This window comes from Asterias amurensis, chromosome 5, assembly GCF_032118995.1.
Source record: "Asterias amurensis chromosome 5, ASM3211899v1".
Classification (NCBI taxonomy): Eukaryota; Metazoa; Echinodermata; class Asteroidea; order Forcipulatida; family Asteriidae; genus Asterias; species Asterias amurensis.
This window is the reverse complement of record NC_092652.1, coordinates 23,939,893-23,965,597: the sequence shown is the minus strand read 5'-3', so window position 1 is coordinate 23,965,597 and position 25,705 is coordinate 23,939,893. Positions and strand designations below refer to the sequence as shown.

The window sequence follows — 25,705 nt, the reverse complement described above, 5'->3', positions numbered from 1 at the left end:
TTGGTCTTGTCAAAGACCAGTCTTCTCACTCGGTGTTTCCCAACATATGCATAAAATAACAAACCTGTGAAAATTTGAGCTCGATTGGTCGTCAAGTTGCGAGATAATAATGAAAGAAAAAAACCTCAGATGTGTGTTTTCAGATGCTTGATTTTGAGACCTCAAAATCTAATTCTGAAGTCTCGAAATCAAATTCGTGGAAACTTACTTCTTTCTCGAAAACTACGCCACTTTAGAGGGAGCTGTATCAATTTTGAGTGATACTTGTGTGGATTATTATGTTCAACTTTTAAAACATCTTTCTAACCATAAGGCAGTTCATAACAAACGGTTTCAAACGCTTTTTTTACGCCAACTAGTGGGATCAAAGGCAACGTGTTCCTTTAAAGGCACCTGGAAATATGATTTTTTTTCTTTTAAACATAAGAGTATTATGTTTATTAACAATAAAACATTTTTTTGAGTAATTGTTTGTCACGATTTATATGTTAAAAAAATTAATTAAGTGCTTGGGGGTTGACTCCGCCTACCCCTTTTGTGACGTAGGAAAAGGAAGACTTTGCCTCGATCAAACATAGACCTCCCTCGATGCGTAGATAAACACACGTGCAAAAGTACATGTAATTCTAAGACGTGAGTTTGTACGCTGCGAAAAAGGTTTTTTTCTGGCATTTTTCCGGCAATGCCGACCAGGTGTATTGCTGCTGGATGCAGCAAAACAACTAAAGATGGGGTCAGTCTTCATCTGTTTCCTGTAGATCCCAAGTATAGGCGATTGTGGGCTTCGAAAGTCAGATTAACGAGAGCAAAGTGGTCCGGTCCGACGTCTTTTTCGGCGCTATGCAGCGAACACTTCGAGCCGTCGTGCTTCGAATCCGGGATATACACAACTCATTGACATGACGAGAAGAGCCATTCTTAAACACGACGCCGTCCCAACAATTTTTCCAGATAGTGGGAAGTCGAAGAAGGTATCTGAAAGACGTGACGAACCCAGAGGAGCATTTGCTAAACGTGAAAAAATTCGGGTAAGTTTGAACTTTGAGGGTATGTTTTTAGCTTTTGCCAAGTGACACGATTTTTTGTTGGTACCGCATGCGATTCACCATGCGTGCAGGTCCTATTGTGACCGTCCGCACATTATACAGCAGCCATAGTGCGTGCGTGCAGTCTGCTCCGTGGCCGTATTTCTATAATAATACGTACCCACATCTTACAACCCATTTGGTCACTAAAAAGTCGCATAGTTAAATAAAAATAGCAGCAATAGCTTTTGTAAAAACCACTAGGCGTTCAACATGTTCAAGTTTCAATGTACGTATGTGTGTAAAATCGTGTCTAAATTTGTTTTGATGTGCCATGTTCCCAGACGTAATGTACGGGGGCCTGACTACAAATTTTCTCTTCAAATTTCGCGCCTTGAATTACGTCACGAACAGCGCCCTCTCGGGTCGGGGCCTACTAGTAAATTTGTAAATACAATCAAAACTAATATTTTTAAACCTTAGTTAACTTTTTATTCACATTCCTCTCATAAAAACACATATTTTAGTGACAAAAGCTTTATTTAAAACAAAATATCACTTCCAGGTGACTTTAACTAAAATAAGTTTCTCGAACCCAATGTCCCCTTTCATAAAACCTGTAGCTTCTGTTTACACGAACAAAAATACTGAGCAAAAATTATAGAAGTTTTTGTTTTAACAAGTAAGCACTTTATAATACACCATATAAACTGATATGCAGAAGTTTGAAATCAGACATCTGGGTCACGAGAAAATAGGGAAAACCCGATGACACATTTTGCATGTCATCGATTCGATAGAACTATTTAAAAAAAAAACGCTCACTGAGCGATAAACTTCAAACGGGAAAAGTATTTTTATTTAATTCCAATCAAAAATTTTATGACATTTCAGACAGAAATATTTCTGGGGTGTTTTCTACTACTTATCATCATCATTAGACCGTGTAACTTTTATGTAGAACTGTGATCTTCACGACTTATTCTTACCGATTCTGTAACGCTTCTTTAAACAAAGAACCGCTGAAATGTACTTCACTATTTTGCACCTCCTCAAAGGAGTCATTGATACATTATTGTGTGCAGGTTGCTTCAACAAAGAATTAATAGTAATTATAACAATAACAGCTCTTATAAATAGCGTAATTCCATAATAAATGGTAAACTTGCACCGTACTAAAAACACAAACCAATTTGTTTTTTTTTAATCCTACCAAACAGTTGAGATTGATTAAACGATTAAATTATGAACTGTAAAGAGAAACAAAATTGTTAAGTTTTCGTTCCGCGACGGTTTTTTATTTTATCCTGAAGCTCTCCCCTCTTGACCAAAATCACATACTTCATAAAGGGTGCACCCCACTAAGTAAGGAGAAAACAGCGTGTCGAGTGTATTAAACTTGTGTATAGGATCTCAAATATTCCATAGACAGATTTTAGAGCCCCCCAAAAGGGTTTCAGTGTATACAAACTTTGCATATTGTGACCTGGGGGTTGTTAACATCCAAATTGAGGTATTTCTGATAACATAGGCCCTCAACAATTTGTCATTTGCTGAGAAGTGTAGGGACACTTTTCAAGATTGATGCTTGTACGTTTGGAAAATGAGGTGTTTTGACTTGGCAGGAAATTAACTTGACGCGCAGTAGGACTCCCCTTCTTATTGAGCATTAAGAATGGAAGATTAAATTAATAATTTTCTTCTTACTGTAAAAAGCTATGAGTCTTCTTAGTATTGTTCGTGTATTTTGTATTAATTAGATTTTGCAACGTGGAAATTAATATTTATTTAGCGTGTGAGTATCCTGTAGCCACAACGGCATCCGCGGCCTCAGCCATAAGTCTCGCATGAGTCTTCGTCCATAGAGGGCGGTATACAAATCAAACACGCGGTTCTTTGCTGCTATCTTCGTAGGTTTCCGGCAACGGTTTGCCCTTGGTTTCTGGTAGCATCGTGACGCACACGCAGACTACCAGCGTAGACGCACCGAGTATAGTCATAGGGAGGAAGTACACGACTTCCTTCTGTAAAGTAACACAAGATGAAAGAAGTGAGTTCTACCAGCAAGTCTAGAATATTACATTTTTCCCGTAGGAGATGTTTTTGGAGTTAGATAACCAACACAATGTCCTCATCAGCAGACTAGAAAATGTATGTTCATTATTTTAGCCAATACAAGTAGGCCTACAGACTTGCACAAAGTCGTTGGTTCGAATCTCAGCCGAGTATAATGTTTACAGATCGGGGTATATGGTTAAAACATTTATTAGTCATTATCCCAGATTAAAATTAATTAATTAATTAATTAATTAATTAGTTGATGTGTAAGGGTTTGCCTTCGTTGTTGTTTTGCCAAGCACGCTGAAAAAAATCCGGGTCAACGATGACCCAGAACCGGGTCGCATTTTATCTTCCGTAGTGTAAAGTTGCCATCCTCAATCAATATTTCCTGAGAATTATTTATTAAGGATTCCCTTTTTGGCATCGATTAAAAAAAAACAAATCCCCGTTAAAGGCAGTGGACACTATTGGTAATTAATCAATATAAATATAAGAATAAAGTTACTTGGTAATGAGTAATGGAGAGCTGTTGATAGTATAATACATTGTGAGAAACGGCTTCCTCTGAAGTGATGTAGTTTTCGAGGAAAAAATTTTTTTCCAGGAATTTGATTTAAAGACTTCATTTTTGGTTATGTTTGACTATAGAAAGTAAAACAAATGTTATCCCCGGGATAAAAACAATAAAATAAAACATCAAAAATAACTTACCAAATACACAACAAATGGAGCAACTATGGCACCAACCCTCCCAATGGTGGCAGCGCTTCCAGTTCCTATATATCTTAGGGGGGGAACAGGACAACGGGAAACACGAAATCACAACCTTATACATTACTGAAATGACCAACCAACTTATTGACAAGTACATAATGAATATGACATCACGGCTGTATGGCTTCTGACTGGTTCCCATGAACAAAGATAGGGAGGTTTAGCTGCACATTTTGCGGCATATTTTTAGAAGATGGCGCTCAGTGTACATCATGACATTAAACTCATTCGTATGATCAAGTAGCACTTCCGTTTGTTAATATAATATATATATATATAATAATAATATATATATATATAATATATCGAAGTCTTATATAGCGCACGTATCTACCAAACAAGGTACTTAAGGCGCTGAGTATATACAAACTTTCAGAAAGATAGGTTATTGCAGTGATGAATTCTGAGACCCAATTATTTAGCAACTTATAAGGGTTTACAAGGTGCTACGGCGCATTAAGCAGCCACAACCAGGAACACCGGGGCGAACCCCTTCTCTTTTCGATAAGTGCACTGGGTTCTTTTACATGCGTTACACAACACATGGGACCAACGGCTTTACGTCCCATCCGAAGGACGAAGCAATGGTTAAGTGTCTTGCTCAAGGATACAGTGACACGGCTGGGGATTCGAACCCACACTCTGCTGATCGGAAACACCAGAGTTTGAATTCGGTGCTCTTAACCACTCGGCCACGACACTTCCAAGTTACACTTTACGTCACACTAACTTTACGGACCGGAAACTCGAAATAGGAAAAGGCTAGAGGCTCTTTTAGCCCATGTCCATTATCACCTTTGACCTCCCAGATCATTTTACATGGACTTCATTACCCTAGAGATTCGCAGTCAAAACCGACGTACATAATTTATGTGTATATAAATAAAGCCAATGCCCGTCTTGCAGATAAAAACAGGGGACCAGACAATTATAGGAACCTACCTGAGCACGGTCGGAAAGACCTCCGCACCGACTAGTATGGTCAGCTCAAATGTAGCACAACTGTAGAACTTTCCAACCATTGCAGAGGCGACAATCAGTGCTGTGAGATTGGTTCCACTTGCTTCAAAGAAGTAAACAAAGAACAATAAAACTAGACAATAGGTGGATGCACGCAAAGCTGTTTCTTGTTTTATGCTTACCGGGTGGCCCCTACGTGATCCAGGTATTGAACCTGACCTGACCATGAATTTGAAATTAACTCAAACAATAAGTTTATTCCTCCATTTTTTTCACTGAGCGTAACTTTTCAGCAATAATCTTTCATTCGTGAAAGTTCAATATCCATTCCATACGTTCTTTTGAAAATAGGATATTTGTAAAGAAGATATATTGTTAATACTAAACTATTCTATAAGGTGCAATGGTATGGAACTAATCCCCGAGTGGAAACTCTAAACATTCGTAGGATTTACATTTATTGGTAATGCACAAATCAAACGGGCTTCACCCTTGGTCCACCACCGCCGTGGGAATCAAATAAAAAGGAAATGAACACAAATAGGAGAGCCTCTAGACAGGAACTGTGTTTTTCATTAGGCAATTCTTCTGTCTCCAGCTGTTTCTTTTTCCTTGTGCTCATTGCTGTATTTTAAAATGTTTTTACCTAATTAATGTACATTGTAGTACTTTTTATCTACCCGAGAAATGAAATGCATATGAATAAATATAAGTATCTATTCTTTGGTCATTTGGAGAGACACGCATATCACTAACCCCGTCATGACGCTTGTGTCCTTAAGCAAGACATAACCATTGCTTCGTCCTTCGGATGGGACGTAAAGCCGATGTGTTGTGTAATGCATAGGAAACCGGAGCACTTATCGACAAAAAGAAGGGGTTCGCCCCGGTGTTCCTGGCTGGATTGACAGCATATTGCGCCACAGCACCCTGTAAACCATTACGTGGTGCTGAGAATAAGGTTGCATTATTCAAACTCCTTAGGGAAAAGGCGCGTTATAGATACTGCTACTATTATTATTTACTACTTTCCGGGTCAGTCTGACCCAGAAGTGGGTCAAGTCCCCTGGGACCGGGGAATCCAGGTCAATTCTGATACGGGAGTTTTATTTTTAGAGTCCGGTACCTGTTTCAAACGGTAGAAACGCCACCAGAAAACAGGCTACACCACTGGCGAAGAAGAAAAACACTAAGGGTCTCTTGCGGCCAAACCTAAAAAGAAACAGCCGTCAAGAATAAAATTAATCACCAGTAAACGGCCGTTGTACATTAGAGGCCGATATTTTGCCTGAGTGACCCGGAAAATGAGGTCAGAAATGTTTCTAAAAATGACCGAGATTATATTAAAGGCACTAGACACTATGTTGAAAATACTTACTTACAATTGATATCGAGAAACGGAGAGCTGTTGACAGTGTAAAACATTGTGAGAAACGGCTCCCTCTGAAGTTTTCTAGTTTTTAATAAAGATGTAATTTCTCACTTAAATAATCTGAAGCCTTTTATTATGCATCTGAAGCAAAAATTAATTTGTGCAACAAGAATTTTTATTTTTATTTCAACTTCGATTACCAATTGAAGACAAACTTTCACAGTTTTATTTTATGCATAGTTGGTATACACTAAGTGATCACACTGGTCTTTGACAATTACAAAAGTGTCCAGGGTGGATTTCACAAAGAGTTAAGACAAGTCTTATCTCAATACCATGTCATAACTTAGGACTAGCTATGCGTTTTTAATATCTCCTGGGACTAGTCCTAAGTAAGGAATAGTCCTATAAACTCTTTGTGAAATCGACCCCAGTGCCATTCAAGAGATTCTACTGATGACCATAATTTGACCTACCTTCTCACGATGAAAAAGTCGATAAAGAAGACTGGTGTTTCTGCGAGCGCCATCAGGAAGAAATTTAGGTATTTATTTCCCGCCAACAAAGTGGAGTAAAATAACAGCGCGTAATACACTGCATTCATCACAAACCTTTGTAGATAAACGTAGTTACAAAGATGTTTGGAATTAGTCAATTAAAGATATGATTTATCTTAATATTGATATGACAAAAATCTATCATGTCAAATTCAAAATGGCTGCCATGACGTCAGTTTTGTATCAAGCATGCAGTACCCGCTGTTTTTCTCGACATTGTGCTGATTTTAATATTGTTGTAGATTTTTGTAATGCGTTTTTGAACATCTTATGGTGAAATGCGCACAATAAAATAATGCGGTATTATTATTAAATACTTTATCAAACCGCTGAAAGCTCTTAAGCTATGCACCCTTTTCGATGGTTTTAGGAATGATTTTGAATGGCTCAGTGACCAGGGGTATAGGGTTGGGGGCGCTTTGAGACGCACCGCGATATAAAAACCGATCATACAATTAATTAGCTGTTCCGACCTACCGTCGGAACAGGTATTGTTTCTGTCGAGATTTTAATTTTTTTTCTTATTCTTTGTTTCCGCCTAAAACCCATAGCAATTGCACACGTTTTTTTCTTTAAACCTAATCTCCTAGACCATAACTTCAAAAGAGTGAAATCATATACCAAATTGAAGCTTAGAACATAAGCTTTACTCTAAATGTAAACAAAATTAATTAGCCACGTAATCTTCATTTGAATATAACTGGATGCAGTCGCTTCCATGTTATTGTTAAATATTCTCTTTGGTAAATGCCATACAGTATGTACCTATCATGAGTTGTGACTTCTTGAGATGAGTCTACGCATTTGAATATAACTGGATGCAGTCGCTTCCATGTTATTGTTAAACATTCTCTATGGTAAATGCAATTCAGTATGTTCCTATCATGAGTTGTGACTTTCTTGAGAGGAGCCTACTCAAGTCTCCTTTTCTTGTTTTTCTACCTACGTTCTGGACCACAGCGCAGTCTCTGTTTATTCGTTTCCTAACCGAGTTCTGGACCAATATACTTTGCACACGAAGATTTAGGGTTTTCGTTTAACGAACGTGCGTATATAAATAGGGGTTTTTGACGACGACGACATACCATGGTGTCCACAGAATTACACTAAACTTAAACAGTTTGAAGATAATGACAGTTGAAAGCTTCCCTTAAAATATTACTTGCTGTGGTGTTGTAGTTTTTGAGAAATGAGTGAAAAATGTCAAATTTAGACTCCGAGGTGGCGTCGTCGTCCGTGGACGAACGTGCGTAATTGAATAGGGGTTTTTGACGTCGTCGTCAAAAACCCCTAAAGGCGTCTAATACTACATTTCAACCGTACTTAATAGTTATAGGCGTTGACGTTCATATTAAGTGACAATGTTCGCAAAATCATGAAACGAGAATTATTTCGCCGGATCATAATCCCCTCTGTTGATATAGATACATGTAAACCCTCGAATTGTAAATTGGCCCTTATAGCCTATAGTGGTCATCAGTCGCGCTTACTTTTCTGATACCTGCGAGTTCGAATCTCCGTGCGATATCAATATTTTAGTTTATCCCCCAAAACTAAAAAATATTTATTTTTGTAATATTTAAGTAAGACTTTTATCTTTATATCAATAGTGTTGCCTTTTCTTTTTTTCAATTGTTAGCCCAACATAACATGTGTGCATGCATGACACGATGATGTTTGAAAAACACAGTAATCATAAGCGCAGAGTTTGGTGGTTAAGAGTTCTGTGAAATCAAATCGTACTAGATCAAACATCAAACCACCGACCCCCCAAAATGTTAAAAATCGTAATTAATTAACCACGTGACCCATATTTGCATATTTAATTGTACAAGGGGACAAAGTTGTTGGAACTTCCTGTTGATGCTGACATCATGAGAACATCAGCATAAGTATTGGAATTCTACTACCTATTGAACCACTTGGAGTGTTCAAGGAGTCCAACACGTCAGTCTAGAGTCCAACTCTGATTGTAAAAATCAATTCAGGCATCATCTTCAATTTAATTTTATGCAAACGGTTTCCAACAAAAACTACATGGTGTACGTGCACAATATTCTTACTGGCCTCAAGCATTTACCTCTAGATAATAAATCAAGCATTCAGTTCAAAATGATACAAGTTTGTTATCTCATACACAGCTACTATTCACAAGAAAATCTATGTGTGGACGGTAACAGACAGCACACAATGGAACCGGAGTTTAACAATGACAATACCAAAAGTGCAATCGTCAGCCGTTGAAGTTTATTATACATGGGGCTGATGGTGATCAAAAGGATAAAAGTCTGTTGCCGATACACAACCGCCGACTTATATTCAACGGACCATGAATCACGGACCATATGCAGAAAATAAAATATTCAAAAGAATATCCATATAATAGATTTGTCTGGTGTTTAAACTGATGTCCCAGCCATGGGATTTTCGTGTGTTTTTGCTAGATTCCTCGCTCCCCAACCAAAGTGACTACAAAACGTCTCTAATGGATAACAATGGTATATTTCGACATGGTTTTTTTCCCGGCAAGAGTTGTGGAGCCCATTTTCTCTAGTATTTATTTTTATCACACAACTAGTGTTCCCTTTTATGTTTTATTATTATGTTGGGTATTTTGTTTATCTGTTTCATTTAAATATATGGTTAAGTTTTATTTTACGCTAACTGTTTTGTGTTTGTTCTTCCTGTAATTTTGAATTGTTTTGCCGCTACATAAGATTACACCCACTAAATAAAATTGCTTACATTGCTTTCTTAATTAGAAAAAAAGGGGGGGGGGTGTCCGTACTCGTTAAGGTTTGCTTTTGATGGGCCCCTCCATCCCCTACATGTGTTTTGCATTGATTTTTAGTTTTTGTTTTCTATTATTGTACGATTGCATTTGCTTGTAATAAATTATTTATTACCTTCTGTGTAGACTAAGCAAGTCTCGCGCGTCATTGAACTTACGGGACCATTATGTTCCAAACCTTATGGAGTTTTACGTGGGACATTTTGTTTCGTCCAATATTTTAGTTTAACGTAGTTTATTACCATGAATATTAGAAATATTGTTGGAAATGTCATACTAGTTAACAAAACGTATACAAGTAAAATCATTTCAACAAAAAATCCTACTTTCGGGATGTCGACTTCCCGAGATAAATTATCACAGGAATACGACATCCTAATTTTAGGATGTCGACTTCCCGAGATAAATTATCACAGCAAGACGACATCCTACTTTTGGGATATCGACATTCCGAGATAAATTATCACAGGAAGACGACATTCTTCTTTTAGAATGTCGACTTCCCGAGACAAATTATCACAGGAAGATGACAACTGACGTTTGGGATGTCGACATACCGAGATAAATTATCACAGTAAGACGACATTCTACTTTTATGATGTCGACATCCCGAGATAAATTATCACAGGAAGACGACATCCTACTTTTAGGATGTCGACATTCCGAGATAAATTATCGCAGGAAGACGACATTCTTCTTTAAGAATGTCGACTGTTTGTAGTTATAAGACTCCGAGGGTATAGAAGAAAAATTTGGAAAAACCGTGACCTCAATTTGGCCTCTATTTCCAGGTCAACCGGAAGTGGGACCATATCTCAAGAACTACTCAACCGATTTTCAATTTGTTTTCACTTACAGACTCCTTGACATTAATATTGACTGTGAAAACCCGTAACCCATGTTGGCCTCTACGTCCGGGTGAACCGGAAGTGGGACCATACGCCAAGTACTATACAACCGATTTTCAATCCTTTTTGTTCAGTTTTATCCTCCTAAGGCATTAAAAATAAACTTTGAAAATCCATGACCCCAAGTTGACCTCTACTTCCGGGTCAACCAGAAGTGGCACCATATCTCAAGAACTACACAACCGATTTTCTAACTTTTTTCAGTTACAGACTTCTTGGGCGTTAGAAATTAGCCTTAGGTTACCGTGACCCCATGAAGTGGCACCGTAACTCAAGACACTGTACAGTATTTTTCAAACTTTTTTTCAGTTATAGACTCCTTGGTAATTTTAACACATAATCAAAGCAAAAGAACACGGAACAGCTTTGTGTTTGTTCACAAACACCTAATGTCTAGTTTAACTTGAATTCATGACGTACCAACACAAGTAGATGATAAGTGTATTCTTCATGAGAACTCTAGTCCGGAACAGATCGAGAACGTTGTACTTCATGAAGGGCGCCCTCTTCTCGTCTAATGATTTAGCCAGAGCCTCGACCTCTTCCCCAGCGTCGCTCAAGTTTCCCTGACTGTCATGGTTGATGTTCTTTTGTGGCTCTCTGGTGAGTTGGAATCCCGGTGGGTAGTGAATGTTCTTGGATTTAGCGATCCTCTCTAGGATGGCCCCAGCCTCCTGGAGACGGTCTTTTTGGACGAGCCATCTTAGAGATTCATACGAATACCTGTGTGGTGAAAACTGACAAAGTTTAGCAAATAAACCTCTGTTTTATTAGTAAAGTTTGTGTAAGCTGGTAAGGATGCGGGTTATGGTTTAGGGTTGTGGAATTTAAGTTCAGGGGGTCAAAATAATCTGGAGCTCTTAGGTCAGGTTCCACAATGATCTTTGATTCTCAGGTCAGAAGGTCACAATGATCTAAAACTCAGGTCAGGGGTCACAGTGATCTTAATAAGCTAAGACTCTCAGGTCAGGGGTCACAATGCTCTAAAAGACTCAGGTCAGGGGTCACAATGATCTGAGACTCTTAGGTCAAGGGTCACAATGATCTAAGGCTCTCAGGTAGGGGTCACAATGCTTTTAGATTCGGGTCGGGTGTCGCAATGATCTAAGACCCAAGGTCAGGGGTCAGCAATGATCTGACTCTAATTAATTTAAAGCTCACCATAAGAGAGGACCGAATGGAAGAATGCCCAGAGAAATTATCAACTGCAAATGTCTCCAGTTCGGGATAAGAAAGGCGCACATGGCGATCAGGAGGATACCGACGGCCCAGAAATTCTGCGCCAAAACATGGCCCAGCAGTCTCTTCTCGGTGGTGAACATCTCGATCATGCGCACGTAACACCCGATCAAACAGCCCTGTGATACAATATCAAAAGACTTTAACAGCGAAAAGTTCAATGTAGTTTTTGGAATCCAGTTCACCTTATTTTATTGCATGAATAAGTAACCAGCTTCCTGTTCATAGTGTTATAAAACGTTTAGTTGTGTAGTTTTCGGAATTCAGTTCATTGTATCCTAATGCGTGAATAAGTAACCAGCTCCCGGTTCATAGTTTTATGTAGGAATTAGTGGCCCCCTTCTTTCGTCATACCCGGGTAATTTAACAGTTCAGTTCAAGTTTTCCTAATCCTGTTTTACGTATACGTTTTCAGGAAGAGGGAATCAGGAAACGGGAAGACTTTACTGTCTATATCAAACCCCAATATTCATTATTCACTAAGGGGCCAAAAGTTTTGTAAAGTATCTAAAATTACTGCCGTGTATTCATACCGAGATCAAAACCAAGACAGAACCTTAAGATGGCTAGGAGGTAAACGTTCCAGGTGAAAATGACGATGGATACCATTTACCTATTCATGAGCCCTATACAGACATCAATGTCTATACCATTTTACTTATTCATTATTCATACTAATTATTCATAGTCTATGAGGTTAAAGCTATTTGTGGCCGTTTTCATACCGGTAGAACAAAACCAAGACAGAACCTCAATACAGCCATGAGATAAACGTTCCAGGTGAAACTGATGACGGTTCCGAACAGAGCGATAAAAGCCGTTGAAACCATCGCAACCAGACGCCGTCCGAACGTGTCTCCCGCCTGTCCCATGACGACAGAGCCGAAGGCTACCCCTACGAACTGCAGAGACATTAGGAGGCTGGCTAGAACACCGCTGTCGCAGACTAGATTGAGCTGGAGAGAGAAGACAATAGGTTGTAAAAGTAAAAGTAAAAGTAAGAGGAGTTTCTGTCCCACCGAGATTCGGTCCCCCCTTATTATAGCAGTGTGTGTACAAACTTCTTCTGATAGCGCCCTCTTTTGAATCATTCTCCTCCAGCCCAAGTTCATTTCCCATAATATAGACCATGTGAACCTTGTTTGCAATAAGTGTGACCTTGTACATTCGTCCAGTATTCTGGCAGGCAAGATACAACTGTATACACTGGTCCTATGGGAAAGTTGATATTTTGTGTAATAATTTCCACAACAAACCAAGAGTTATGAAAGTAAAAGCTGGACAAGTTTTGAGATGTTCCCTTTTTCATCATATCAAAAGTCGATAAGAATTAGACAGTGCAATCTCCACAAAGTATAAGATTTTACATTTTCTGCCATTGAGCTGTGTACAAATCTTGCCTGCAAGAAGCCAAGGCTCTGTGGCTCTTTTGTAAACATGTGATGTCACAGGTCACATCGTCTGTAGCGGACAGAATCTCTGGCGGACAGAACCCCCGGGACAGTGACGTATAGTCTTTATCGTAAAATGTTTCGTTGCTGCACGCACAAAATAGTTAGAGACAGCATAGTGTTCATGTTTTGTTGGATCAATCATACAATTAAAAAACTGCAAGATTTGTGTTAGTCAGGAGAAAATAACTGATGTACAAGTTTGAGCATAGTACATGTAATTCATATTTTCTCAAGTTTAGAGAGATAGTAAATTGTCTTCAAAGAACGCTATACATACATCTGTAACAGAACTCGTTTCGCCGTACTCAGCCACGTATTTCCAGCCGTTCTGACATTTCATTATATCATCCGTCAATGTACCATTTGAGACTCCGTACACGTTACACCCATCACGTACGTAGCCGCCATCTTTGTAGATTTAAGGCGTCGTCTGATTGGCTGTGAAGCCTGGCGGTGGATTACAGTAGAAGTCTATTGATTGGTCGATCGTGAATGGCATCGATGTCAATTGCATGGCGGATATGGAAAATGCCAGGCCATTTGCAACGAAAACAATCGCTTGAAGCCATCCAAAGTTCCACACAATGCCTAAACCGGTGTCCACATCCATTATCTGAAATTTAAACCTTTCTTGTTTAGAATTGATGTTACATAATCTTCAAACCTTAGGGTCCATGTACTTTTTGTAAGGACATAAAACACAATGTCCACAGATTTACATTAAACTTACACAGTTTGAAGGTAGTGATAGTAGAAAGCTTCCCTAAAAATATTACCTGCTGAGGTGCTGTAGTTTTTATGAATTTAGTACAATAGTTTTCGTCTCAGTGATCATGAGACGAAAATTATTTTAGCATGTACAAACGTATTTCCATGACATTGTTTCACTCATTTTTTTTAAATCTTCAAACAGTGTAAAGTTTAATAATGTAAATCTTTTGACATTGTGTTTTGTGTTACAAATAGTACCCAAATCCTTTAAAAGTAACACTGTTTTTTACGGGTGTGCATTCGGTAATTTTGCTCCTCGAATTCAATATGGCCATATAAAAGCATAATTGGTAAAGAGCACACGGGGAGCTGTTTATATTTTTAAATCATTGTAAGGAACGGCCCCTTGAAGTAATGCAATAGAGAGGGACTTATTTTCAACCTAAATATTTGAATCTGAGAAGGGCGTCACGAAGCCTTTCTCAGGTATTTGTCTGAAAGCACACAATTCCATAAAACAAAGGTGTTTTTTCTTTCAATTTATTATGCTGGGATACACCAAGTGGGGATACTGCATGCCTATAAAGACACTGGACACTTTTGGTAATTGTCATAGACCAGTCTTCTCGCTTGGTGTATCTCAACATGTGCATAAAATAACAAACCTGTGAAAATTACAAAGTTGTGTGCTTTCAGATCAGATGCTTGAATTCGAGACCTCGAAATCTAATTCTGAGGTCTCGAAATCAAATTCGTGGAAAACTACGCCTTTCTCGAAAAGTATGTTACCTTAGAGGGAGCCGTTTCTCACAATACATTGTATGGATAGATCTATCACTTGGGGTCAAATTTTGTGAAAATTTCAAAAACGCTAATTTGTTGCCTTATTTGAAATTTTGAACTTAAAATGAGTCGTTAAGACCCCCACATGAAGGTGGTATTTGAATTTTTTTTTTCTCAAAAAACTGCCTGGGTATATTTACCTTTCAAAAAAAGTTGTTTGAAACCAATATATGCACCAATGAGGATGGGGAGTGCAAAAACAATTGGTGTACTCAAAATGTACCCTTTTCAAGATAATCACAGTTTAACACTTCGTTGCTATACATTTGTGCACAAGGTCAAAGTTTATACGTTAATTACATAGGTTTGTAGTATCAACATAAAGTTAAAAGTACATTTTATGGATAGATCTATCAAATGTGAATAAATTTGACACAAATTTTGAAAATATTGATTTTGACCTTTTTTGACCTTTTTACCCCCAAATGACCTTAAAATTCAAAATCAAGCTGGGCATCCACCCTAATCGTCTTCCCAAGCCCATGATCCATACATCTAGCATGGATGCCAGCCATTAACAAACTATGCCGTCCAAAGTGTAATTTCACACTTTGGCTGGCAAAAGGTCGAACAACCATGAGGTCAAACATTGATCCATATACAACCAACAAGATTCGACTGCAAACCAAGGAATTTGACATATCGCCGGTCGGGATACGTAATGACATACTCTCACAACGCAGCAGAGACAAACCCAATTCCTCGCATATACAAAAATGACCCAAGCTTGTTTTTGTCACTATGTTATGGGATCTGTAAAACCAAACCGCTGCCCAAGGAGACCAGAGCAGCCCTTCCACAGCAAAGCATCCTAACTCGAAAATTTTGGTTCCTTAGAGCCTATAAGATCATTTCTTAAAGTAAATTTAAGACGTTTGGTTTATTTCAAAATTTCAAAGGCTATGGTGATACCATGTCCTATCGCGTCCTCTGTTTACACGATGCCATCCCAATTTTACGACAAAACAGAGTATCTCTGTACTAACCTTGCTTTTCTCAAAAAGTTACATTTTTCGAGTTCATAGTCAGGGAAAGTGTGATCATAAATACATGCAGGATTTGAAACCTTTATAGGGTTTATGCACACCCACGTGACGCGCTCTCCACCAATAGGAGTAGAGAAACTGTCTGGGGTATTTATGAGTAAAAAATTAAATGAAATGAAATGACACGTCAACACAACTCAAACCCCAACCCCGACCCCGACCCCAATACCGGAACGTTGCTTTCCTGATGACCTCATAAGGTCATTCCATTTAAGAAGAAACTACAAATAAATAGTAAACTTGCGGGTACAACCATGTGTAAATCTCTTAGGGTGAGTGTTAGCTCTGATGGTTGTAGCCGCAATTTTACTATTTATTTATAGTTTCTTCTTATTTCTTCACAAATAATAATAATAATAATAATATTTAAAATTTATATTGCGCCCCTTACATACAAAATGATCAGAGGCGCAGAACACTTGTTAAAAAGCACAGAGTGGATTGAAAAAGACGAAGAAAAAAGACTGGTCACCAGGCCAGTGCCCAAACAAAAGTATGGGGATACGTCTGTCCCGCCAACAGAGAACTAATTAATTACTTATTACATAGGCCTACCTCTGCTGGCATCGGTAATGTTTTGAACTTTTCAGGAGACAGACGCCTCTCTAAACTAACTGGCAAGGTGACCATAGAAGAAGACATAAAAAGCTAAAAAGCGGTATTAAAAAGATAGGTTTTTATATTACATTCAAAAGAGATGAGTTTCTGTTCGCTACGCATGTGAAGCGGTAGCACATTCCAAAGCTTAGGGGCTGCCACAGAAAAAGCCCTATCACCAAATGTAGTCAACATTTTACCAGAAGGATATTCCAAGAAAATACCATTATTCCCTGACCTAAGTTTATAAGAAGATAATTTCCGGATGGAAACAGGATCCTGTATGTACTTTGGAGAAAGACCATGAAGAGCTTTAAATGTCAACAACAGGATTTTAAAATGAATCATGTGTGAAACAGGCAGGTGTGATGTGATCAAATCGATGTGTGTTCGAAACAATTCTGGCAGCTGCGTTTTGAACCCTTTGTATAGTTTAGCTATCTGTGACTTTGGCAGATCATACAAAAGGCTATTACAATAATCAAGACGACTGGTCACAAATGCATGATGAGTTTTAAAAAAGAGTCTTGTGTAAGGAACTGACTAATGCGTTTGATGTTGTGAAGATGAAAAAAAGGCTGCAGAGCAAGATTTATTGATGTGGGTGCTCATTGTAAGTTCAGAATCGAACCAAGACCCCAAGTTACGAACACATGTAGGAAAAACAGTAGCTTCACCTATCATTATATTGGCAATATTAATTTTCTTCAATTGCTGCTTTGATCCGATGATCAAAAATTCACTTTAAGCATCATTAATTAAAAGGCAGTCATGTAACATCCACTGCCTGATGTCCTTTATGCAATCTTCGATTATAGTCACAGCAGCTTGACAAGATTTGTCGTCGTCGGGTCTAAAAGATAGATACAGCTGAGTGTCATCGGCATAGCAATGGACATCAGGCAGATGATGCTCAACGATGTCAAACAATTTAGAGGCATAGACAATAAATAAAAATGGTCCTAAGCAGGATCCCTGAGGAACACCATAGTTGATGTTAAACTTCTCTGATAAGGCACCTTGAATGGATACACGTTGACTTCTATCTGACAATAATAGGACGAAAACCAATCAAGGGCCTTGCCAGTGACTCCACATTTAGACTGGAGACGTTTCAGCGAAATTACATGATCAATAGTATCGAACGCTGCACTAAGGTCTAAAAGGACAAGCAGAATAACATGTTGGGAATTCATCCTCATCAGTAAATCATGTTTAACCTTAATAAGAGCCGTTTCTGTACTATGATGCTTCCGGTAAAATTATTGGAGAACCGGAAACATGGAGTGTTTTGACATGTGGAAATAAATTGCAAGTTACTGATTGGACGGTAGTTTTCTAATTTCATGTCAAGATTGGGTTTCTTTAATAAAGGACATATTAAAGCTTCTTTCCAGTCAGTAGGAAATGTTCCAGAAACTAATGATGAGTTTATAATGTTGGTAATTACTGGAAGCAAAACATCAAGGCACTCACCCACAAGGTTAGTAGGCATGGGATCCAGAGCGCATGATCCCTTAGAAGAATTGACAACAAGCTGTTTTACCTGTGACTCGGTTAATGGAAACCATGCAAAGCTTCAAACAATACACTGCCATCATTTGAAGGTAGAAATTGATTGACTTAGTAGCTAACTTCACTGCTAACTTAACCTGCTAAATATTCACAGCGATGGTTCTCTTGACAAAACAACTTACCTATGCGAAATTGATGTAGCCTTGTTGAAGAAACCTACCTAATTGGCTCGAAGAATAGCTTATAATAGACCGATTTGTATTTTTGTCCAAGTTCGCGGCGAGTCTATAGAACGGTCAGATATGTATTTTCCTGCGTTCCCAGCGTATAGCAGGAAAAAATATTGTCTGTTATGCATACTGACTGAATAGGACATTGCGCTACACTCAAAAAAATGTTTTGTTCAACTTACTTAATTTTATTAAGGCAAGTTTGTTGCCTCAATTTTATTGAGTAGATTGAACGGGATAAGAATTTAAGTTCTTTGTACTTTTGTTCCTCAAGTTATTTAAACTTAAAATGTCAAAGTCCAGTTAACTTAATATTATGTGTTCCTCGCTTTTTCAAGTTAGCTTTACTGATTTGAAATGAGTTGGGATGACATATTACGATTCATTTACTATTACTCAAATCTAAGGCAAGTTGAAATAAATTGAGGCTAGAAGTAGGCGCTACGTTTAATTGTAAGTAAAATAAACTCAAAACGCGTTTTCTTCGAATTACTTAATTGTATTAAGGCAAGTTTGTTGACTCGATATAATTGAGTAAATTGAACGGGACAAGAATATAAGTTTTTTGTACTTGTATTCCCCAAGTTTGTTAAACTTAAAATATCACAGCCCAATTTACTCATTGTGATGCAACTAATATTACTTCCTATGGCAAGTTGAATTAACTTACAATTCGAAGTGGGCGCTACTTTTCATTTGAAGTAAAATTAACTAAAAACCAATTGATTAAATCAATTCAATTTTACTCAGTATGGGTTTGTTTGATTTATTTGAATTTGGTTATTAACCTAACAAAATTATATTATTGTATGTAACTTGAATTTGCAAGGTAAATAGGCGCAAATAATTTAAGTTTGTGCTACTCACATTTAACTTAGACAATCACAAAAATAAAATGATTCGGGCAAGTTTAATTGATTGAGGTAGATTCCACAAGGTATTTATTCAGATTGCACATGAAATTAAACTGAATTACAGCGCTAATAGTACTTAAATGTTTTAAACTTAATTCACAGTGTGATTTTATACTGGTGTGTAATATTATGATGCAAGAATTAACACAAATCAATGTGTAAACAATTTAGGTCATAGAGTTGACGGAAATTAACTGAGTTGAGGAAATTAACCGATTAGGGGGTAAATTACATACTGATATTTGTAAATAACACTCAAACAAAATAATGAAAGTGATTTCTGTGTGTTACTAAAATTATTGACACTCCAAATTCAGTAAGGTCTGACTTGCGGTTTGTGCACTTATCTACCATGAACGCATTTATTTTATGTAAACATAATATGAACAACAACAACAATAATTTTTAACGATAACATCAGCAAACTCGTTTGAACACTCTTGAAGGATTTGGGTACTTTCTGTAACACATAATACAATTTCCACAGATTCCTATTAAACTTACACCGTTTGAAGATATTGACAGTAGAAATCTTATATTACTTGCTGAGGTGCTGTAGTTTTTGAGAAAGAAAAAAATGTTTTACTCATTCCTCAGCAAGTAACATTGTAAGGGAAGCTTTCTACTATCATTATTTTCAAACTGTATGAGTTTAACGTAAATCTGTGGATATTGTGTTTTGTATCATACAAAAAGTACCCAGACCCTTTAACTTCATAGCATAATCACATAAAAAACACCTTGCTTTGTTGTATCAATTTTTAGTTGTGTTTATGATACAACTTTCATTTGTTAACTCTCAATTATCTGACACGGAAGTTATTAAATACAGTATTGTTTTTGGCAAGTGGTCATACGCTTCAAAACAATATTCTCTTGACGGTGTGGAACATAACTAAAGTACAGATTTTTCAGAAAGAACTTTGAAGAAAAAGCATCTGGCTGACAAGCTATATTAAACAGGTTTAGGATGCATTTATAAGATAAGACTTTTTTGGACTATTCTTTTAAAAAATAAGTTTCAAGTTAACACCCCCCCCCCCGAAAGATGTATTTTTGTTAGTCTTTGTTAAGCGAGTAAAATTAGTGGAATAATAAAAGATAATGTACTGCAATAAGGTGTCTCTAGCAAAGAGACCTACTGCAGGTTATTATTTACAAACAATAATTTTTAAGCTAAGGACCCATTTAGTTGACCTAAAAAAACATCCTTAAAAAGTGCAGAGAAATCAACTTTAGGTCATTGTAATGTCTAGCATTGGGTACAGATATTCAGCTTGCTCAACCTTAATGTTACATCACTTTAAAGGGACACGTTGCATTGGATCGGTTGAGTTAGTCATTGAAAAGTGTTTGAAACCGTTTGATAAACACTTTTCCTTGTTTTCAAACACTTTTCATGGACCAACTCGACCAATCCAAGGCAACATGTCCCTGTAAGTAATAAGTAGAAAAAAGGATTGTTCAGTAAAACTTGTATAAAGGTACATGATTAATTACAGCATTACATTGGCAAGTGGTCAGCTGGTTTCAATCACTATTCTTTAGAACAACATATGGTTTGTGAAGAACTACTTCTTGTCTGCGGTGGGAAAAATGTCTTTGCAATTTTTTCCATAATCACTTTTCCATTGTGTGTTTTCTTCAATTAATCAAGAAGAGCAGTCCGTTCCTTTTCAGAGCTTGCAGCTGTTTCATCACCAGGAAATTCAGGGAGGTAGTTATCTTCTGCCTTCTGCCTTTCTTGTTTTTTTTATGTTCTTGGCTGATTTAGAGTGATTTTACAGTTAGTTCTGTGCATCCGTGATTTCGCAATTTTGATCTATAGTTACCCATCTTGAGTTTAAAAGTCAGTTCAGGTAAATAGTTGACATACTTGCTCACGGTCAAAAAATGAATTTTATTTATACTTTGTGGGTGAAAGGGCCTTGGGGTGCAAGTAAACAAAATTGCATTTTCAATTCTATATATAGCCCGTTGCCATGGTTACGGCTCATTTAAATTTTTTGCCATTTTAGGCCGATTTTGGGGTGTCTGAAAAACTGGTTTTTAGCTCATATTTACAACTACACCCAACCAAAATGCAATATTAATTCAAATAACCTTTTATATCACTACAAAGTATCATCCTTGGCCTTCCTTGAGGAAAAAATTTATTGCTTTAAATAACACCCTTGTGCTATTTTTGCATTATGCATTACAGTATGTTTTTAGAACTTGCAAAATCGACATTTTTACCCTATTTTTGGACCCCAAAATGTCAACTTGCCAGGGGTCTCAGAAAATTTCCCTTTCGGCTGTGATTAGGGCCAACAGTGGTCTTTCAATATCTGGTGTCAAAAACTTGGGCAATTGTATCCTGTTGTGACAGTACTGCCTCAAAACTAGACTTTTTTCCCCAAAACATGAAAAATGCCTTCTTAAGGGTCTTTTCACATAATATCGAAAAACGTGTCCACGGTAAAAAAAAGAAGAATATTTTTCATTTTTGTGTGGATGGTAGGATGGTAGGGACTTGGGGTCCAAATAAAAAACATTTACATTTCAAATCATAATATAACACGTTGCCATGGTAACAGTTCATGTGTGTTTAGGCCACTTGAGGCTGATCTTGGGGTATGAAAAACTGTTTTTTTAAGTTAATATTTACAACTCCACCCCACCAAAAAACAAAATTATTTCATAAAACCTTTTACATCACTACAAAGTATCATCCTTGGCTTTACTTGAGACAAAAAAATATTGCTATAAATTTCACCCTTGTGCTATTTTTAGAACGTGCATAAGAGTATGTTTTTAGAACTTGCAAAATCAACATTTTTACCATATTTTTTGCCCTCAAAATTTCATTTTTTTCAGGGGTCTCAGAATATTTTCCTTTCGGTTTTAATCAGGGCCAAAATTTGTCTTTTTTATTTCTGGTAAGAAAAACGTGGCAAGTGTATCCTGATGTTAACAGTACTGTCTCAAAAATAGACTTTTTTCCTCAAACAGAAAAATGCATTTTGAATTGTTTTTTCTTCATATTGAATTTCTAACATTAAAAAGTAATAATTCTATCAATCTTGCAGCTTTTCCTTAGCACTTAGTGGATTACCCAACATTGATCAGGAACTGTTGATGACCTTAATTTTACAATTTGCCCGGCCCAGCCCCAATCATATTTCTTGACATTGCATAAAACAATGTTTTGTGAATAGCGCCTCTTTTTGTGAAAGTGTTCCCTTTCGGTTGTTATTGGTGTTTTCATGTCTTCTGGGTAGAAACACTGTGTTTATTGTATCCTGTTGTGACTGATCATGCCTTAAGTATAGTAATTTTTCCAAAAACAATGCATGCTTGTTAAAAAATCTGGCACTGTTTCCATGCCCTTTGAGTAATGAATACAAAGTTTTTATTTAAACATAATGGTATCCAACCAAACCATAACCAATGCTTTGCCACTGAGAGTTCTTGATTTGGCTACTTTACCTATTGTACAGGTATGATTCCCTTTGCAAGTAGAGTGCGATGAGCATTCTTTACAAGTTCTCTTTAATACAGGGCCTACTCTCCTTGGTCCCTGCCTGCTACCAAATGTAAAACTTTTCTTAGAGATAGAGATCATAAACAATGTAGTTTCTGTGCTTGCGGCAGATGGTTTGGAGCATCCAATCATGTCCAACACAAACGTGGGAAATTAAAAAGCCCGCTTAAAAGTGTTGGAAAAGTTTGCCAAGATCTTATTAAAAACAATGATACTAACGATTTGCAAGATGAGCGTAAGAGATTATTTAAAAGAAACACGTTGCCTGGGATCGGTTAAGTTGGTCTTTGAAATGCGTTTGTAACGGTTTGTTTTAAAATGCATGGTTAGAAAGATGTTTTGAGTGATACTTGTGTTGATCATTATATTCTACTTTTAAAATATCTTTCTAATCATATGCATTTTTTAATAAACGTTTACAAACGCTTTTCAAATACCAACTCGACCGATCCAAGGCAACGTGTTCCTTTAATGAAACAACTTTGAAAGAAGTTGTAAAAACTTGCACCTGCTGAACATAAATAAGTAAGATGCATTTGCAGTGACAAAAGTCTATTCAGGCTAGTTTGATATTTTTTCCATTCACTATCTTACTAATTCATAATTATTATATATGTCTCTGAGAACGATCAACAAAAAACATTGAATTGTTTATCACGTTAAATGAACCAACTCTTTTATTGTTTGCAACAGTACAATTGAAAGGAACCCCACCATAGATGGGGGAACTGCTTACAGAAGGCCAAAGCAGGTGAATGGCCCTTTAGCCCTTTAGTCCCTGCACCGCCCGAGTTTGCTAAAATCCAATTTCTCAAGAGTCTTGCAGTAAATTACTGGAATCATAGTTCAAATTTTAAAAGATAGACAATTTTTTACCCTTTCGGTAATATTTGTATAAAAGTTCTCATGGGAACAATAAATGCCTCTCATTAAACGGCTACGGTAATTTTTATGGCGAATATTTTTGTGCACGGATAAAATGAACACAATAGCTTTTCAAGGCTTTTTTTCTGGCTCAATGCTCATACTGATTAAATGCGAAGGCGTTAATTTTTGACAATATCATAAATGATGAACAGTTTCCTGTTTACTAATGAGCGTTTTATTTTTCGTAAGAGCTAAATTATTAAGTCAACTGTGAAGGGAGAATTAATAACGATCTATAACAACTAGATATATTAACAAATGCGTAGACCTACTAATGACTATCGAGTTTTCTTTTGATGTTCCTTTTTTTCTACAAACACACACACACGGCAAAAACTGTACACGCTTTGTAATAACCGAACGCTAGCGGGCGCTCTGTTTCTGAGATCATAATAGACCTTTTCGCAAATATCGGGGCGCGCGTGTAAAGCTTGGAATTAGGTGCATTGTGGTCTAGCTGGTAGCAAAATTTGATTCATATCTATCCCACAATGCACCTCATTCAACAGTCTGCGCTTGCGCATTGGTATTTGCGATAAGGTCTATAATCAGAGAAACAGAGCGCCCGCTAGCGTTCGGTTATTACAAAGCGTGTACAGTTTTTGCCGTGCAGAGATCGGAACGTTGATCGTGTGTTACCGCGCAACACCAATGGTCTTGGAACAAGACTAGTTCGTACCATTTTAAGACACCCGAGTTAACCAAAACTGGGGGATGTCAATGGCGGGACACAGGACTTGGGACACAGGGTTTGGTCTTAAAGGCAGTGGACACTATTGGTAATTACTCAAGATAATTATTAGCATAAAACTTTACTTGGTAACGAGTAATGGGGAGAGGTAGATAGTATAAAACATTGTGAGAAACGGCTCCCTCTGAAGTTATGTAGTTTTTGAGAAAGAAGTAATTTACCACGAATTTGATTTTGATACCTCAGATTTAGAATTTGAGGTCTCGAAATCAAGCATCTGAAAGCACACAACTTCGTGTGACAAGGGTGTTTTTTCTTTCAGTATTATCTCGCAACTTCGACGACCGATTGAGCTCAAATTTTCACAGGTTTGTTATTTTATGCATATGTTGAGATGCACCAACTGTGAAGGCTAGTCTTTGACAATTACCAATAGTGTCCACTGCCTTTAAACAGTCCAATACTTGAGTTGGTGATAAAGGTGGTCTTGATATTGTGTCCCCCACCCTTCAACAATGGGGTGGGGGGGGGGACACATGTGCAAATCTGTCAACGAGGGAGCATTCGTGTGAGAAGCCTTTACGGCGTGGGGTTAAGGGCCTGGGAAAAATGTTCACTTTAGATGCTCTGTTGTGCAATCTTTGGCCTATTTTGAGGGGGACATTTAGTGTCCCCACCCTTCAAAAATTGGTGTCATCCTTTGTCCCCAGGATTACCGCCCATGGCGGGACACATGGTTTGGCCTTACACAGTGCAATACTTGGGCTTCATGATAAAGGTGGTCAAAAAGATGGGGGGGGGGGGGGGGGACATACCATCCAAAATATGGGGGGGGGGGGGCATGTCCCCCTGTGTCCCCCCCCCCACGCCCATACTATGTGGTGTATAACAGATGGTTTGACAAAACCACAAAGCGAGTGCTTTGTTGAGAGTTTGCAGAGAAAGACGAGCTTATTCTTTTCACTTTCTTCTTCGATTCAAAACCTAGAAGAGTGAGTTGTGCCAATCGCTTTTAATTCCACCTGTCATAAACCAGATCAAACACTCAGCGTTAATTTGGGGAACTCAATTAGTCTATAAAATGTCGCACACACTAACCGTTAAAAAAAAACAGCTCAATTCCATGCCTTGGTTACTCTTATCAACAAACAATAGTTTGAACTAATTGTTGTCCTTGTTTTGGTTACTAGTGACGAATTTCCCGTTTTGCAATGTTTTCGGCTATGTATAGGGACAGTATATGGTAGGCCTATTATTGTCTGTTTGTGTAATTTTTGGCATTTTCCCCCTTTGTCTTTGGGGATTTGTTTCAAAATGGGCATTTGATATGGAATGTTTACTGCTTTTATCGTGGCAAAACAGCATAAACGCCACGATACTTGTTCCTTCAAAATGTCAAGGAAGGGCCGCCATGAACAACACCTTATATAAAAAGAAAACTGAGGTTGAAACGTCAAAACACAGTGTTGATTTTATTTCAGAAAGGCTATAAAAACCATCGATTTAAGTGTTTTGATATTTATAATGAGGTTAAATTTGCATCGGGGATAAAGAATAATATTAA

The 25,705-nt window shown here is 37.6% G+C and overlaps 1 pseudogene; it reads right to left on the bottom strand.

The window, feature by feature from the left end:
* Positions 1 to 1,631: 1,631 nt before the first annotated feature.
* LOC139937556 (organic cation transporter protein-like) lies at positions 1,632 to 13,889 on the bottom strand (annotated as a pseudogene).
* Between the last annotated feature and the right edge of the window lie 11,816 nt (positions 13,890 to 25,705).